Below are 13,525 nucleotides of genomic sequence, written 5' to 3'. Positions count from 1 at the left end.
GACGGGCATACTGGTAAAGAAATCATCTCCCTTTATCATAACACATCGCGTGGCGGATGATCAGGGTCGCTTCGCTGCAATACATGGCCAGTGGGAAGGCAGATCCCTTAATATAGTATCGGTATATATACCCCCGGCACTCACCTCCGTGGCCCTACCTGCACTAGGCAATCTCCTTCTTAACCTTCCTGAAGGGGATACGATTATTGGGGGAGACTTTAATGCAATCATGGATCCACTGATAGACACCCTTCCCGCTAGGGCCCGCTCACGTAGCACGGCTTCACTCTCGGACTTTGTGGAGGCCCTGGGCATCATAGACGTCTGGCGGCATCTACATACCGAGGACACTCAGTACACCTACTACTCTGCCGTACATAACAGCCTATCACGTATAGATTACTTTCTAGCCCTGGGGTTAGGACTGGGAATGGTGGACAAAGTGGACATTCTACCCAGGGGCATTTCTGATCATTCCCCAATTGCTCTATCACTTACCACCAGAGAAAGAAAATGTGCTAGGCTCTACCCAATTTACCCGAATTTCTTAAAAGTCCCGAAGATTCGGAAAAAACTTAAACTAGCGACAACGCAATATTTTGCTGAAAATACGGCAACGGTGACGTCACCGTCAGTACTATGGGAAGCGTATAAAACAGTCCTCCGGGGGGCGGCCATATCAGCAATAACGGGGCACAAACGAGACTCCCGAAAGGAACTCACGGAACTGGAACTAGCACTCCACACAGCCAACACTGCTCACATGGCAGACCCCTCCCCGGCCACGACGCACACACTCATGATACGACAACAGCAATACCAGGCCCACCTTAAGACGACAGAGAAGGGTTACATCGCAAACACTAAACATAGAATATATGACGTAGGCGACAAAGCAGGTAAAATGCTGGCATGGTTAGATAAGAGGGAGAATGGAACGAAAGGCATTCAAAGACTACACACGGAAGAAGGGCGGACACTAACACACCCAGAGGGAATAGTTTGCGCCTTGGCTCAGCATTATCGAAACATATATACCCCAGACCATATAATCACAAAGCAAATGGCAGCGGCAACACTGACGAATATTGAAATCCCCAGCATTACGCAGGAAGACATGCTAGCCCTGGAGGTAGACCCGACGGAGGAGGAAATTCAGCTGGCAATCCAGGCATTACAGTCTGGTAAGGCCCTGGGTCCGAATGGGATACCCGTGGAATGGTACAAGTCCATGGCACCGGAACTCAGTGCCCCACTGTTGGCCATGTATCTAGAAAGCAGGGAAAAAGCGGAACTGCCATTAGACCAACGCACGGCCACGATTGTGGCAATACCCAAGCCGGGGAAACCCCCGACTGAATGTGCCTCATATCGCCCGATATCCTTACTTAATATCGAGGCCAAGATATTGGCTAAGCTTCTGGCCACCCGTTTGCAGCCGCACCTAAGTACTCTGATCCACCCTGACCAGTCAGGCTTTATGCCTCACCGAAGCACGGCGCTGAATCTCCGGAGAGTACATGGAGTGATGGCCCGTGCACACCTCCTCTCGGAAAGGGCCGTGATTCTCTCCCTCGACGCTAAAATGGCGTTCGACCTCGTGGAATGGGAGTATCTCTTCATGGTGTTGGAACGTATGGGATTTGGGCCGAAGTATATAGCATGGATACGACTGCTCTATACGAAGCCAGTCGCACAAGTAGTAGCTAATGGCCACATATCACCGAGGTTCCACTTAGGCAGGGGAACTAGGCAGAGTTGCCCCTTGTCGCCCTTGCTCTTTGCGTTGGTGCTGGAACCACTGGCGGTTCAAATCAGGGCTACACCCCTATTTACAGGCATTAAATGGGAAGGAGGATGGGAGGACAAAGTCTCGCTATACACCGACGACATGCTCGTCTACATGACGGCACCTGACGACGGCATCCCAGCCCTGCTAGAACTCTGTAACACACACGGACACTCGTCGGGCTACACCCTGAATTGGTCTAAATCAGTCGTGTACACACTGAAAGGCCCGGCGCCGAGGTTGCGGGATGACTGTCCCCTATCCACGTCTACAACCTCCTTTAAATACCTGGGTATTATCATCACGAGGGAAGAAACGGACTTCTTTGCCAGTAACTTAAAGCCACCTATAGATCGCCTACGGGCGGACGTTAAGCATTGGGCAGCCCTGCCACTGACTCTCTTGGGAAGGGCGGCACTATACAAAATGATGACACTCCCGAGGCTCCTCTATGTCTTGGAAAACACGCCACATCTGGTACCACCACGATATTTCAAGCAGATCGTGGCACTAGTCACTACATTGCTCTGGGGTACGGGCCCACCACGTATAGCGTACGACAAACTGGTTAAAAGCTGGTACGAGGGGGGAATAGCACTCCCCAACATTCAGCTGTATTACTGGGCGGCCCAGCTTAAGGTAATAAATTACTGGATCCACACCCCGAGAGAGGACCCGGCCTATCGGGCGGATTGGTCGCAGCTTGGGACGGACTGCATGCTCTCAGTACTATACAACAAACCGCAACTTAAAAGTCTAATCGGTCCGACCAGACACACGGCGACCCTATGGCACATGGCGCAGGCTCGCCTGGGATGGGCAGGAAAGATCACTAGAATGACACCATTATGGGACACAAAATCATTAGGAAATCTCAGGGGCTGTTAAGGTTTTGAACGATGGGACTCCACAGGCATCTCTACGGTGGGGGACCTTTGGGACAAGGACACGGTAGTACCATTTCCACACCTACGGCAGCAATATAACCTCGGACCCACAGAAACATTCCGTTAAGTCCAAATTAGACACGCGCTACTTCGGGCGATTCCCGCAGATACTACTCTGCCGGACTCCTCCCCGTTAGAAGATAGGCTACTAACAGACTTCATGATCCAAAGCGCGACCTCACTCACATATAAAAAACTGATCAATAATTTGAAGGACCCCACACTGAAACTCAAAGAAAGGTGGGAGGAAGAAATAGGCGAGGCGGATGAATCTGAGTGGAATGAGGCGCTGGCCTCCCCAAGAGAGGTTGGAATCTCGAGCAAATTCAGACTGGTGCAACTTAAAATTTTACACCGCATCTACTACACCAGGACACTACTTCACAGAATACAGAGAGCGCCGCATCCCTTTTGCTTGAGAGGCTGCGGGGAGGAGGGGACATTGTTTCACACCCTATGGGAATGCACACAAATACGAGAATTCTGGACGCAGATAATGCGCACGATTTCCCAAGCACTTAAAATTTCTGTGTTGCCGGAACCGCGCAAGTGCCTTTTAAACATCTGGGACCCCAATGACTTGGGCAGATATGAACTGATTTGGGCAACACTGGCCATGACAGTGGCCAAGCGAGATATAGCGCAAAAATGGGGCGCACCAGAACTACCCACCGCGAATAGATGGGCTAAAAACATGGACATCCTGATGATCACAGAGAGGGCAGTTTACACCCTACGCGCGGCGCCACGCAAGTGGAACAAGGTATGGCTAGCATGGAATGTGTATAGGGGAGAGATCTGTGACCCGCTGCCAGAAGGGGACGACCTGGACTCGGAAGGGGAGGAGGAGTGAAAGAGTGGAATGGAGGGTTTACCCTTAACAGAATGAACGCACAAAAGGTATTTTACTGACCTGACTATGTAACGATGCAATCACTAGGGGAATGGCGGCTAACAGAGATGATTGGAACTTTATCGGCAATGATGACACCGGTTGGGGGGGAGGGGACTGTTTGTTTACTATGTAATATAAAAGCAATGTTACTGTTGATAAAACTTAAAGAGGGAAACAATAAGTCAATGTACAACGTATGACTAGAACATGCGAAAATGTAATTAAGAGTCTTCAAAGGGACAATGCATCACCATCTAAGCCTCGAACATGAATACTGCCACCCATGAGGAGTTAAATATACGAAATGTAACCATGACAGTTTGAATGTATATTGATATGTGAACAGTATTCCTTCTTGTCAATAAAGTTTTTAAAAAAAAAAAACGATTGAGATCAGTCAAGGCAGCTCAGAACCGGATATGAAGAAAAGGTATTAACAAGCACCAATGAGAATGCAGGAATTTTGATTCAAGCCAATACAAAATAAGGCTGGAAATTGAGCGGAGCTTCCCCCACTATACTGTATACAGCCTCTGACGAGACAGCGCATGCACTGCCTAGTCCGAGACCTAAAAAGTGTGGATCCACATACACCTTGTCTGACAATAGAAGAAGTAAAACAACCCGGACAGGATGGTACAGTACGAGCAGAGGAGGCTGTATTTGGCAGATTATTGGGCAGACAATAAATTAGAGAACTCCATATGAAACCCGAAAAGAGAGACTGCCAAGTTAGGGAAGCAATTTCAGGAGAAACTCCTGAGAAACCCTACGCCCAAATAAAGGCTCCCACGTAAAAAGGGCCATGACCAATGGAAGGGAGTGAAATCTTTGCACTCCAATAACACTGACACACTTTTCCTTGGATCCACCTTCTACACCAACCAGACAAGTGGCCCATTGGAAACATGGTGGAAATCTTGTTGCCTGTGCAAGAGTAATACAAAAATACACTTTGTAGAGTTCATCCTGGCCGAGTCCTTTCATGCCTTCCCGCATCATGCCACCATATTAACCGCATGCGCGCTAGCGGAATTCCGCTAGCGCGCTGGGTTTTTCAAAATCGCACTTTGCGTGACGAGCTGGGCTCGTCATCAGTGTGCGAGCGGGCTACACCATGACGAGCCCAGCTCGTCATCAGTGTCGAAGGGGTTAAAAGTGATGACCATTTTCCTAGTCAATAACAGAGCACCACAAGCCTGGACAGTCCACTCCTCCATAACCCTGAGACCTCCCAGTCATAGCCAAATTAATTTACACATATTAATTGTAACTATTTGATGCAAGGCTAGAACATCCTACTGGGTAAGCGCTTATACCAAACTATCTTGTAACTAGGATTGGAGGCAGGCTCATATGGGCAAAGAGTGATGGGCAGTGGTCACAATATTACAAACCTGCAGAGACAGACATGTAAAGATTGTAAAGTGTAACTTGATAATTCATGTTGTGATTTAATACTTTAATAATGGTAACGGCATAAACGGGAAGTGATTGCAACTGTTTTCTGTAAGCTAACCAAAACAAAGTATTGAAATACCCCACTACAAATAGCATCGCAGGGTATACTGAAATACAAGTAAAGTATTAGTGCAAATAAACTGTCTCAGACTTCAATGAACAAGCAAGCAAAAAAGTTGACGGAAAGTGAGTTAGTCAACTTTACTGAGTGGGTGGTACAACGAGTTACACGTTAAAGATTACTCATCTGTTCAACTAACAGTCAGAAATTGTTTTGAACAGGATCATAACAAAACATATCTAGAACGGAAAACAGGTTAGCTATTTTCAATCAGAACAGATATACTTTTAGGTTACCGTGGAAAAGAAAACGCCGAGGCTACAGCATATTAACTACAACTATTTTTGTAACTGCTTCTTTTGACAAACACGTTTGATGCATGTAAAAGGGGGGCTATTCTACCCACAAAATTTACACCTTAACACAAACTTTCCTAGGCAATAATTATCTTTCTGAAGGTTTTTTCCAGCATTTTGTTTGCTAGACATTCTTACAGATTCAAAATCGTCGAGATTATTAGTAGCGCACTTGAGCACCCTCTTTCAAATTTACTCGTGTGACAGGTTCAATGACTGTGTGGGGCAATTAAGATAAATTAAGAGCCAGCACTTATTACCCTTTGTTACAACTTGCATACAATTCGATTGCGTTCAATTCATATTTACACAAAAGATCTCTAAAGGGGAAAATCACAAAGAGGAATGCGCAAGTTGTTTAGATTTTCAGCAGAAAAAGATAAGGATTTTTTCCCCAAAGCTTCAAACTTAAACAAACAAGCATTGAAAAAGCAATAGGTTTCGCCTTGAAGTTAAAGCCATTTGCTTTGCTAATGGTATTGTATAGCAAAGCAAATGGCTTTAACTTAATAAAAGGCAAGACCTACTGCATTTGTAATGCTTGTCTCAGGGTGCTGTATCTTAGGAAAGCACGGGGAACATGTGTCCCTGTCGTCACACTTACTCCAAGGGTAGTGTGTTGTCGTTCTAACTATTAGGCACTGCTGTGTTCCCACATGCAATATAAAAAGAAACTGTGGTGTCTCGGAGGTCTTTTATTTTTTATGAAACACTAAAGCCTCAAAGTCAGAAGCGCAGGTGGTAAACTGGCATGTGATACCTGAACGCCTTGAGTTTACTATAGTATGCACTTTGGCACCTGGTCAGTGGGATGAAGTGCTATATAAGTGCAACTACAATACAAGACAGCTACATAATTATAATGCAGTAATTTCTGTAAATTGTAAATTGATACTTGTATAGCGCACTACTCACCCGCAAGGGTCTCAAAGTGCTTGTACGAATACCGCTGTAGAACCCATCCTGACTTTTCCTGTGAGACGTCCACTCCTAGGCATCCCCAAGGTGGAGGCCAGGCACCCTTAGCGTTGTGGGGGGCGTTGTGGAGATTATGCAAGCTATTGCCCAGAGTTGCAGAGTGGGACTCCATGATTGGAATAGGCACCGAGGTGAGAATTATCAGGTCCGTGGAAGTTTGAGCCCAAGACCCGCCGAGGCAGGGAATTGAACCCTGGTTCCGGGCTAGACCTCTGCATCAGGGTCTGCCGCTCTAATCATTGAGCCACACTTCTCCACATTTCTCAGTACTTTCATGCCATTAGATCAACACATATAACTTAAACATACCTGAACCTGACGTTATGCCCTTAACCTGCTCTGGAAACACTGTCAACACAAATATCACCACTGTAATAGTCCCTATATCAAAGCGCTTTACTGCCACTGTGACGATTCTCATAACACCAAGGAATAGTTCCTCCCTCAAAGTGCAATTGTGCAACTGTGACAAAACTAATAGCAGCAGTAAACTAATTCATCCCTTTAAGTGCTCTACTGCCACTATGTCAACACTTATGACACCAATGTAAGAGTTTCTCCCTTGAAGTGCCACTTTGTCATCACTTACAATACTGATGTAACATTTACCCCCTTAAAAAGCTATAGCGCCACTGTGTCAACAATATAGCACCAAAGTAAGTGTCTCCCTTGAAGAGCTATAGTGCCACTGTGTCAACACTTCAATGTAATAGTTTCTCCCTTTGAAGAGTTATAGCTCCACTGAGTCATCATCAATAATACCAATGCGGCAGTGTGCCCATTAGTGATAATTTTTGGCACGTGGCACGTTTGTTAACTTGTGATGGAAATACTTAAGCTGCTTATCTACCCAGCGGATACATACCAAGTGTAATCCCTGCAGCCGCTCTGGAAGTGTTAGCCCACGGCACACGTTGCTGTACGGGGCTGTATACTTAGGGACAGGAGTGGCATGCGCTGGTAGGGCTGCGGTGCGAGTCTTAGTTCTAGTCACTGGTAGTGCTTAGTAAATGGTATTAAAAGCTATAAAAACAAGTATTTACAATGCAACGGTTTCGCCTTTGCAAAAGTTAGAGCTATTGGCATTGTAAATGACAACATTTTTATTTATGTGTTGGTTTTGAAAACAGATAAATAAATGGAATTGTCATTTCCATTGCCAATAGCTTAATCTCTCGCAAATGTGAGACCTATTGTACCCTACTGGACGAGCTCAGCAGACAGCAATTACTACCACACACACACACACACACCCAGAGCCACACACACACACAGCCAGCCACACACACCCAGAGCGCCACACACACACACACACCCAGAGCCAAACACACACACACACACCTACCCAGAGCCACACACACACGTACCCAGAGCCACACACACACGTACCCAGAGCCACACACACACACACCCAGAGCCACACACACACACAGCCACACCCAGAGCCACACACACACACACCCAGAGCCAAACACACACACACACACACCTACCCAGAGCCAAACACACACACACATACCCAGAGCCACACACACACCTACCCAGAGCCACACACACACACCCAGAGCCACACACACACACCCAGAGCCACACACACACACACCCACCCAGAGCCACATACACCCACACCCACCCAGAGCCACATACACCCAGAGCCACACACACACACACACACACCCAGAGCCACACACACACACACACACCCAGAGCGACACACACACACCCAGAGCCACACACACACACACACACACACACACCCAGAGCGACACACACACACCGAGCGCCACACACACACACACAGAGCCACACACACACACACACACACCCAGAGCCACACACACACACACACACACACACCCCCCCAGAGCCAAGGACAGGCCCCGCAAATGAGGATCGGCCGCACCGTGACCAGGACTCACAAAGCGAACCGGGCGCACCCAGATTGCGCGACATTGGCATGCGGGGCACAGCCCCCTATCCAACGGAACCCCGAACACCATAGCCAGAGGGTCTGAGCGGACACCCTGCCCCGCAAACCCCGGCTTCTCCCACGCGATAGCCCGCCAAGCGGACGAACCGAAGGCAGAAGCCGGAGGCTCCTCGCACCCGCACGGCCAGATTAACAGACCCCACCGCCCTCTACCGCCCGCAAGCCCAGGCCCACCATATACCCCCGAGCATGCCCAGGGCCCTGCACCCTCAATCAATCCCACAACCACGCAGACAGTACCCGAATACGAGGACCCAGGGTAGGAATGAGTTACAGGGAAAAGAGGCGGGGGCCGGGGGGGCTTGAAGCAAAAACCACTCACACCGGGCAGCATTGCACGTCTGGTCCAGGGGGGAAGAGGGTCAGTCCACGCGGCCAAAGGAACTGCCAGCTCCCCCCATGCCGGCCCGAACAGGCCGAAGAAAACAGCAGGCTGACCAGCTCCGATCCGAACCCGCGATGCTGAGAATGACAACCTGGCGCCGAGCAAAAGGCCGCAGAGCCCCCCGGGGAGCAGGACTCCGCGCACGAGCATGGTACAGAAGATCGGGACAATTGAGGGGGGGTGCGGGACACACACGGCAGGAAGGAGGCAGGGGAACACGCAACCGGGCAAGCGGGAGAGCGGAAGGCACCGGAAAGCAGGGCTAAGAAATCTCAACACACAGCCGACCTTCTGCCTACGGGACTCGTGCCAAGAACGGAACGGAACAGCGAGACACCAACAATGAGATGGCATCCCCCCCGCGAATGCACCGACAGACACTTCTAAGCAGCGCGACGACATGCGCCTGACATGACCCCACTGCCCCCCCCAATTCGGCGCCCAATGCCACACACCCCGCCGCACTCACCGCAAGACCCATGACAGAAAACCAGACGCGAGACCATGGTGTGGTGCCAGTGGAGTGGACCCTACATTAACCCCTTCGCTGCGGGGGGGGGGGGGGTTTCACCTCCTATGCGGGGGGCCGCGAGCAGCGCCCCCATGCTGGTGACGAGCTCAGCAGAGCTATACTCCATGACGAGCCGCACCAGTTTTTGGAACGTTCAGCACAATGGGGAATTAGCCCCGCGTACGAACGTTCCGACGGCCGTGACGTGCTCAGCTCGTCATGAGTGCAGTTCCACTGTACTCCATGACGAGCTGAGCTCGTCAGCAGCATGGATGGAGTCAAGGGATATTAATTAAAAAGGATGAAGTAGTGTAACGTAATTTTGAGTAATTGATCAGTCTTTACATATACCCAGCATAGGTAGAAACACTCACTGTGTTTTCACCTCCTGCTAAATGGGAAAGTGCAAGGGATGATGCAGTGAGCCAGTTGATCAACATTAGCCATCAGGCTCATGGTGGTCGCTTACGTGAGGCACTTCCTATATTTTTTAATTGATATCCATTGATGTAGGGTCCACAGGCACCATACTGTGTTGCTTTAGGATTACACACTTAAGGCTCTGGTTAGATGTGATTATTAGAAAGACTACTGGGGTAATTGACACTGGGGTTGTTGTTGTTTTTGGATACTAAAGTAGTCCGGCCTAACTTAGAGGCACAGTGTTAAGTATTTATGCAGCACAAGAATAGTAATAAAGTGGAAATACAGCACAAGAAAAATCCCACACCAATTTAGAAATAGAGAAAATTGTTATAAAGGACACCAAAACGAAATATGTCCAATCAGTAGAACCGTGGTTATGCATTTTTTAAGTTCTATGTGAAAAATAGTGCCCAAAAGATCAAAGCATCAACCACGGCAAAGTTAAAAGTTATGGGCGCCGCCATGGAGCACAGTTTGAATACACAAGGTGGATTGGGCCCCAGTCTCTGCTTACCTTTGGACTTGGAAGTGGCGGGCAGTAAGTTTTGGAGGGAGGGGAGGGGGCGGACGGACGGGACACAGGCACACATGCACAACACTCACAACCATGAATTCACACCTGTGCGCACACAAACACATCCATTCACGACACTCTTTACCAAACATTCATACATACGCACGCATGCACCAAACATTAATTTAAAAGAAAACACACACCTGAAGCCAGCTCTCTCTCGGAGGTTCCAGGAGACTTGGGTCAGCTGCTGCCTTCCCTCATTGGCTGACCTAGTATTCCAAAACTAGGTCCTTCATATCCCCGGGCTTACGTTAAGACTTAGCGCCAAGACACCTCTGGGTATTCGTGCTCTTAAGTTATATTAACATAACAAAACATAACAATGGCAATTCGCCTAAACTTTCATTTTACCTAACATATAGCGGGATAGCATACAGGGAATTCATTTGACACTTCCCTAATCTTCACCTCCCCCAATAACGCTCAAGTACTGTTCATCACAGCCACTCTTGCTACCACAGAACACTTATTCTTACGGCATGGCTCAGTACCTGAGAGAGAGATGGTACAAGCCGCCCATCCAAAGTCTCCATGCAGCCGAATTAAAGCGTCTTTCAAGTTGTACAGGACCAGCTCCTGGGTGATGTTCTTCCGCTCCAAGGGATCTGCCAGCACAACCTCACAAAGAAGATACCTGTAATGAAGGAGTGAGAACAATGAAAAAGACACCAACACCTTACCAAGCTGACATTGTGCTCATTTAACTGGATAGCTATAAAGATCTCAACTTCAATGCAACAATCTGAAGCAGACTCTTTGGACCACCCCTCTTAAGCAAGTGGTGGTTTCAAAGCAAATCACACTGCTCATCCTGGCAGCTACTAAGACTGGTTACAAGGCAAGAGCAAACCTAGGCAGTATCGACCTGCACCTGGCTCAAATCACCTACATAATAACTAGCACCATAGCATAAGAAACAACTTCAGCCAGTCCTGCTTTTTTAACAAACACCAAAGTAGGTTGGAGCGTGTAGTTCCACTTCATCCTATTAGTATCAAGTTCTCGTTATCTTCCATGTAAGGGTGTTTAGATTTCACAGAGAGTTAACAGTGAAGGAAAGAGACAGAGCGGTCCCCCTCTGTAGCAGCTGACCTCATAACAGTCCATTAATATCCTTAGTCATCAGTCCTAGATTACAAGCTGCTCCAATTCACAGCTGAATACTAACTGTATGGACAGTTTTGAAGGCACGAGACATTTTTAAGTCGTCTGAAAACGCCAATCATTAACAACTAAAGTTAACAAAACGTGTGTAGAGCAACGAGAGACAGCTAACAATGCTCAAGGTAAAGAAACAAGATAACGATTATCTAGTGCCCACGTACATACACATGTATTGAACATTTAAGTCAATGATGCTTCTACTAAATATATAACTAACACATTTTTTCTGGGTTATTATAAAAGGTGTTAATGGCAACCAATCTCATCTGGATATAGCGCTTAATGCTGAGCTTCAGCAGCACTGTAAATACCAGGGTTTGCTATTATCCAAGTTAATGATTTTTAATTTCCAAGCTGATCGAAGACTGACAGCTGCTTGCTGGGGTTTGAACTTACAGACTAAAGACCACTGTCTGTGTCAATCAGCTCACTGTGCCATCCTGCCTGCCACATTGAAATGTGTGTCCCAAGCACTACATGCACCCATATCACAATAAGCAGGAGAGTCAAGTGTGGCCTATAGGTTACACCTACATGTGTACAATAACAGCGAGCAGTGTATGTGACCTACAGATTGCAAATACTGTGGTCAGCAGAATTTTAACCACTAGAGACATTTCATCAGTATTGGAAGGTAGCGCCTGCTCAGTATACACAAAATTTTGCAGAGGTTGTTTTACCCCGCTGATGTTGCTGATCAGCAAATACTTTTGGCCAGCAGTTCTAATCTTTAGGGAAGGTCAGTGGGTTAATGCTCCTGTGGAACTGTGAGGGCAACTTCAAGTTCACGGGCTAAACTATAGTTGTCACCAACTCAGCTTTTCATTCTTCATCGTTTGGTGAAATAAGTACCGTAGAGTGGGGTAATAATATCATCACAATGCTGCTCTCAAGCAAGACCACTGTAACAGCTACAGGGTAAAAATTGGCACAAATGGCTGGATGCTTTCTCCTGTATATGTGGGCATCCCACTTTTTCACGTGTGGTGCTGATAATTTAAATAAACGAGGCAGCCCTGTGTCAAGCTCCGCCCCTGCCATTACCGGAGTTTAGGTTACCCACTGGGAAAGGGTGGTAAGCCACAACACTTTGGCCAGGTGAGTCACTCGTTTGCTCTACTTCCAGCGAAACCACCTTTTGTTCATTCAGCAATAGCGCAGAAAGTAAAGGAGGTAGTTGTTTGAGCCCGCACCGGATGTATCCTCTTTGAATAACAAGCGTTGGCAAAGTCAAAAGGTCTGTTCTTGGAAAGCATGCAATGTTTTACATATTTACTTTATTGTAAACATGCGAAATACAAATGAAGTGGCTCAGCAGCCTGTGCACACCAGCCCTGGTAGTGAAGTGCACTCCTTTTCAGGATGTGCACATGCGATTAGACCAATTTCTGCCATTGAAAGTGCAAGACAGCCAAAGGATAGAGGGTTGGCATAGGCTCTGGAGAAGGGTGGTAGCGAAATGTGAATCAAGCTTCAGCAGACCAATGACCGTATATAAATCTAAAACATAATGTACAATACTGGTCAGAACATTTCTGGGGGTCCCATTTTATATGTATTCTTATATTTCAATAAGAACGGTGCACGATGACGATGCGAAACATTTTAAAACAGTTTTCATCTAAAATTAACTGTTTCCAGTCGGAACTTTATCACAGAAAACGGTTCGATGCCGAGAGATCCCATCTGAGTTTGGGTTTCCCTGACATAGACTTTAAATTATAGGAGTCGCCAAGCTGTTTTCCCCGAACATTCCTCGGCTTCTCATTATACTTCACCAGATTACTACCAATCCAACATGGCGGACAAAATGGGCACACGATGCCCACGCCAATATGTCTTCTATGTTTATGTAAAACGAGTATATACAGTCCAAGCGTGTTCCCTTATTTAATTCTCCGTACGCCCAGTATGGTCGCTTCCCTAACAGCATCGTAGTCTTTCCTTCTGAAATTAAACGCGGAAAATTTACCTGGATTTAAACT

At 47.3% G+C, this 13,525-nt stretch overlaps 1 protein-coding gene across 6 annotated transcripts in view; it reads right to left on the bottom strand.

Moving 5' to 3' along the window:
* Positions 1 to 13,525, bottom strand: part of NCOA3 (nuclear receptor coactivator 3) — a 633,192-nt gene that overhangs the window by 594,620 nt on the left and 25,047 nt on the right. The window contains exon 2 of one of the 6 annotated variants that reach the window (XM_086932606.1): positions 10,868 to 11,010. The exons of the other annotated variants lie outside the window; for them this stretch is intronic. The gene's annotated coding sequence lies outside the window, so the exon portion shown is untranslated. The remainder of the gene's footprint in view (positions 1 to 10,867; positions 11,011 to 13,525) is intronic. 6 annotated transcript variants of the gene reach the window in all.

Source organism: Lissotriton vulgaris, chromosome 7 (genome assembly GCF_964263255.1).
Source record: "Lissotriton vulgaris chromosome 7, aLisVul1.2, whole genome shotgun sequence".
NCBI classification, from domain to species: domain Eukaryota; kingdom Metazoa; phylum Chordata; class Amphibia; order Caudata; family Salamandridae; genus Lissotriton; species Lissotriton vulgaris.
The sequence above is the reverse complement of the archived record's forward strand: the minus strand, read 5'-3'. Positions and strand labels throughout refer to the sequence as shown.